Source organism: Rhinopithecus bieti, unplaced genomic scaffold (genome assembly GCF_001698545.2).
Source record: "Rhinopithecus bieti isolate Rb0 unplaced genomic scaffold, ASM169854v2 scaffold_65, whole genome shotgun sequence".
NCBI lineage: Eukaryota > Metazoa > Chordata > Mammalia > Primates > Cercopithecidae > Rhinopithecus > Rhinopithecus bieti.
Window position 1 is genome coordinate 6,321,019 of NW_016803344.1, and position 5,600 is coordinate 6,326,618.

Below are 5,600 nucleotides of genomic sequence, written 5' to 3' on the forward strand. Positions count from 1 at the left end.
TTGAGATGGAGTTTTCGTTCTTGTTGCCCAGGCTGGAGTACAATAGTGCGATCTCAGCTTACTGCAACCTCCACTTCCCAGGTTCAAGCAATTCTCCTGCCTCAGCCTCCCAAGTAGCTGGGATTACAGGCGCCCACCACCACACCCGGCTAATTTTTGTATTTTTAGTAGAGACAGGGTTTCACCATGTTGGCCAGGCTGGTCTCGAACACTTGAGCTCAGGTGATCCACTGACCTCAGCCTCCCAAAGTGCTGAGATTACAGGCGTTAACCACTGTGCCCGGCCCGTTTTGACTCTTTAAATAAAGCGTGTACATTATCTGACTACAGGACTGGCTGAGTCCTCCAGTCTCCCGTGTGTGGTCGCCGGATGGGGGGAGATGGTGGTAGATAGGTGTCTGGTTATTCCCAGAACAGTGTTTCCTGATGTCCTTTCCTTGTTGGCTTTTGTACCTGAGGGGATAAGCAGCTATTAACTAGAATAGGCCCCAGGTGGCAGGAAGAGGTTACTGGGTCAACCAGGAACAAAAGAAGCTATTTCTAGTGCAACATGAAATTGAAAATCAAAAGCATGACCCAGGGTTCTCTGTGCAGGTTCCCCTCTTCCAAGATGGGTGCCAAATGACGAGTATCAGGTGTCTATGGCAAGATTTGGGGAGGATCCCAGACCTTAACAGCCCTTTGGTTGAATCCTCTCACAATGTGGCAGGTAAGATGTCTTTATTCCCATTTTGTAGATGTGGCATCTGAGCCTCAGAAGTTACGTGACTTGTTCAGTGTGACCCAGTTCGTGGTAAGACTGGGAATGAAGGACTCTTGACTAAGAATCTTTCCAGGGAGCGTTTGCCCTTTCTGCACCCTCTGCCTGGGTGCTCTCCTCCAAAACCCTGGCATGACTGGCTCCTTTGGTCATTCAAATGTTTCATCCCTGGAGGCTGCCCCACCCTATAAGATCACGTTATCCTTTGTCTTTTCTTTTCTCTTCCTAGATGGAGTCTCACTCTGTTGCCCAGGCTGGAATGCAGTGGCACAATCTCGGCTTACTGTAACCTCCCGAGTTCAAACGATTCTCCTGCCTCAGCCTCCTGAGTAGCTGGGATTACAGGCATGTGCTACCATGCCTGGCTAATTTTTGTATTGTTAGTAGAGACAGGGTTTCACCATGTTGATCAGGCTGGTCTCGAACTCCTGACCTTGTGATCTGCCTGCCTCTGCCTTTCAAAGTGCTGGGATTACAGGCGTGAGCCACTGCACTTGGCCTTGTATTTTCTTCATAGCAGTTACTCATATCTGAAATTGTTGCTTTTGTCTGCTGTTTCCCTCTGCTAGAATGTGAGCCCCATGAAAATAGGGACCATGTCTGTCTTGTTTACCACTTTACCCCCAGGACCTGGACTGATTAGTGCCTGCCACATGGCAGATGCTCAATAATATTTGCTAACCAATGGAAATAGGCAGGGGAGAGAGAAAGAGAAGGAAACCATTTAAGGAAAGCTGAGGATGTTTCAAGTACTTCTCACAAATTGCCTCATTTGATCCCTTCACAGCCTTTCAAGGTAGAAATCCTATCTCCATTGGGTGAATAAGAAACCATGCTAAGCCAGGTCAAGTCCATGGTTGGTCACTTTTGAGGCTATAGACTCGTGTGAGATCTATTAGGCATAAAATTTTGCATCAACTACGTGGAGGAATTCACAGACCTTCTCAGGCTCACTTGGGGATCTCAGATCAAGAAACCTAGGATTGGGGAACTTGCCCAGGGTCTTTTTGGCCCCAGGCCTTTCCTGGATCCTCACTCTCTGGCAAGGATGGAGTCCATGTAGTGGACTATAGGGAACCTGATGAAGATTCCGGAGCAGAGGGAGATGATTTGCACTGAGCCTCTGGTGTCTCAAACCTAAGTTTGAATCCTGACTGTGGAGAAGTCATCTCACCTCTCCAAATCCCACTTTCCTCATTTTATTTTTTTCTTTCTTGTTCTTTTTTTTTCTCTTTTTCTTTTTTCTTTCTTTTCTTTTCTTTTTTTTTCTTTCTTTCTTTCTTTTTTTTTTTTTTTTTTTTTTTTTTTTTTGAGATGGGGTCTCTCTCTCTCTTACCCAGACTGCAGTGCAGTGGTGTGATCTTGGCTCACTGGAACCTCTGCCTCCCGGGTTCAAGCAATTCTCCTGCCTCAGCCTCCCGAGTAGCTACGATTACAGGCACACGCCACCACGCCCAGCTAATTTTTTTTTTATTTTTAGTAGAGACAGGGTTTCACCTTGCTGTCCAGGCTGGTCTCGAACTCCTGACCTCGTGATCCGCCTGCCTTGGCCTCCCAGAGTGCTGGGATTACAGGTGTGAGCCACCACGTCTGGCTTTCCTCACTTTCAAAGTGAAATCTGTTTTTTTCCTAACAATAACTACCCTTTGTTGATCTGGTCACTAAGCGCCAGGTACTTGGCTGATGACTTTACAGTGCTTATCTCACTTTCCCTTACCTCCCTATGACATCAGTATCTTTATAGCCTCCATTTTACAGCTGGGGAAAGGAAGGCTTGAAGAGGTATCCTGACTTACCCAAGATCACAGCAGTAGTGTCAGCCGTGGTGTTCCCACACATGTACCTTGGGACATGCCATGGGCTCAGACTTCCCAACACTAACTGTTGAATCCATTGCATCCTCTGTTCTTGGGGTTTGTGGGAACATTTGAGTCTGAATTAGGTGAAGAAAGGTATGCAGGGATGTACTTCACTGTGAATGGAGGCCAATCCCTTAACTTTGTGTCTTGCCTTTGTCCCTGCGAGGGCCTCTCTCCAAGTCTGGACTGTGCCTTTTAATTGGAACATCTCTGTCAGCCCCAGGGTCTGCATCACACGTGGTCTGCGTCTGTGCACATGGCTACTGTCTCTTTTTAGCAGTGACATCACCCCGCCTGGTACTGTTGTTTATGAGGCCGTCTCCCCACCTGGCTGGGGGCCACTGCTTTGGCCATTCAGAGTGGAATTCCTTTGTCTTCCAGCCTCTAGCACGGGCCTGGGCCAGCATTGCTGGTCAGGAAATGCCTGTGGAATCAAAGTGAGGACTGTCCCAGGTGTTGAGGATTTACTGTGTGCTAGGCCTGTCCCTGACACTTTATATGTGTTACCTCATTTACACCCCCACAGTCATCCTGGGAGGGAGAAGTTACCCTATTTTACTGAGAAGAAACAGACTGATTGAAGTTGGGCTTTGCCTTAGGCCCACTTGTGATGATTGATGGCACCAGGGCCAACTCTAGGGTCAGTACCCTGGTCGTGTTTGAGGTGTGTGGGCTGAAAAAGGGGAGACACACTTCAAGGCCCCCGGGATCCTCAGAAACCTTCTACTAACAGGTTCCTAGTTTGGCTCTGATTTCATCCGTGAGGACACAGAAGCCTAGAAAGGGGAGATAACTTACTTATAGACCCTCTTCTCCACTTGTTATATACTTACGTATCCACTTAATTTTGGCAGGATGGGTCTGTTTTGATTCACCATTGCACCACCCATGTAACCCAGTGCCTGATCCAGGTTGATGCCCAGTAAATACTTTCACATTTTATTTATTATGAAAACACTGAGAAATGTATAAAAATTAATAGAACAAATACCTATGTACCTACCATCCAGCTTGCAAAATGAAACACTGCTAATGTAGATAAAGACCTTTTCGTTTCCCTCTATGACTGACCCCCAAGCCCAAGAAATAAAGACTCTCCTGATTTGGTGTTTATTATTCCTATGCAGTGTTTATTGAGATTCAGGCACCATAAAATTCCCGCTTTAAAGTGTACAATTCAGTGGTTTTTGGTATATTTACAAGATTGTACAACCATTACCACTGTCTGATTCCAGAATGTTTTCATCACCGCAGAAAGAAACCTCATCCCTCTTAGTAGTTACTCCTCAATTCTCCTCCTCCCCAGCCCCTGGAAACCAGTAATTTACTTTCTTTCTCTATGTATTTGCCTATTCTGGACATTTCATGTAAATGGAATCCTACAATCTGTGGCCTTTTGTGACTAGTGTCTTTCGTTTAGCATGATGTTTGCAAGGTTCACCCATGTTGTAGCGTGGATCAGAACTTTATTCCTTCACATGGCTGAATAGTCTTCCATTGTATGGATACACCACACTCTGTTCCTCCACTCATCAGTTGATAGGCATTTGGGTTGTTTCCACTTTATTATTTATTAAGAATAATGCTGCTATAGCCAGGAGTGGTGGCTCATGCCTGTAATCCCAACACTTTGTGAGGTTGAGGTAAGAGGATCACTTGAGCTGAGGAATTCAAGGCCAGCCTGGGCAACATAGGGCTCTCTACAAAAAAAATTTAAAAATCAGTCGGGCGTGGTGGCATGTGCCTGTTGTCCCAGCTACTAGGGAGGCTGAAGTGGGAGGATCACTTGAGCCTAGGAGGTCAAGGCTGCAGGGACCTATGGTCGCGCCACTGCACTTCAGCCTGGGTGACAGAGTGAGACCCTGTCTCAAAAATAATTATAACTATGCTGGTATGAACAGTCATGTACAGGTTTTTGTGTGAATGTTTTCTGTTCTTCTGGGTAGATACCTAGGAGTGGAATTGCCGGGTCATATGGTAAGTATATGTTTAACTTTTTGAGGAACTGCTGTTTTCCAAAGTGGCAGCAATTGTGTGACAGTTCCAATTTTTACATCCTCACCAATACAGTCATTCTTCTGTATCTGTGGGGAATTGGTTCCAGGACCTCCCATGGATACCAATATCCAAGGATACTTAAGTCCCTTATATAAAATGATGTAGTGTCTCATATATGTTTAAGTCCCTTATATAAAATGGTGTAGTGTTTCATATAAACTATGTGCATCCTCTCGTATACTCTTTAATTTTGTTTTATTTTAAATTTAAATTTATTTTTATTTGTTTATTTTGAGACAAGGTCTCACTCTGTCAGGCTGGAGTGCCATGGTGCAATCATAGCTCACTGCAGCCTGGAACTTCTGGGTTCGAGGGATCCTCCTGTTTCAGCTTCGCAAGTAGCTGAGACTACAAGCGAAAGCCACCACACTGTCCTTTCCATGTACTTTAAGTCATCTCGGCCGGATGCAGTGGCTCACACCTGTCATCCCAGAACCTTAGGAGGCTGAGGCTAGTAGATCACCTGAGGTCGGGAGTTTGAGACCAGCCTGGCCAACATGGCGAAAATGCGCCTGTAGTCCCAGCTATTCAGGGAGGCTGAGGGGGAGAATCGCTTGACTCCCAGAGGCAGAGGTTACAGTGAGCTGAGATCGCGTCACTGCACTCCAGCCTGGGTAACAGAGCGAGACTCCATCTCAAAAAAAAAGTCATCTCTATGCTACTGGCAATAACTAATACAATGTAAATGCTATATAAATTGTTATACTGTGTTGTTTAGGGAATAATGACAAGGAAAAAAGTCTGTAGATGTTCAGTACAGATGAAACATTTTTTCAAATATTTTCAATTTGCAGTTGGTTGAATCCACAGATGTGGAACCCATGGATATGGAGGTCCCACTGTACTTGTCTGATTATGGCCGGATATGGAGGTCCCACTGTACTTGTCTGATTATGGCCGTCCTAGTTGGTCATTGTGGTTTT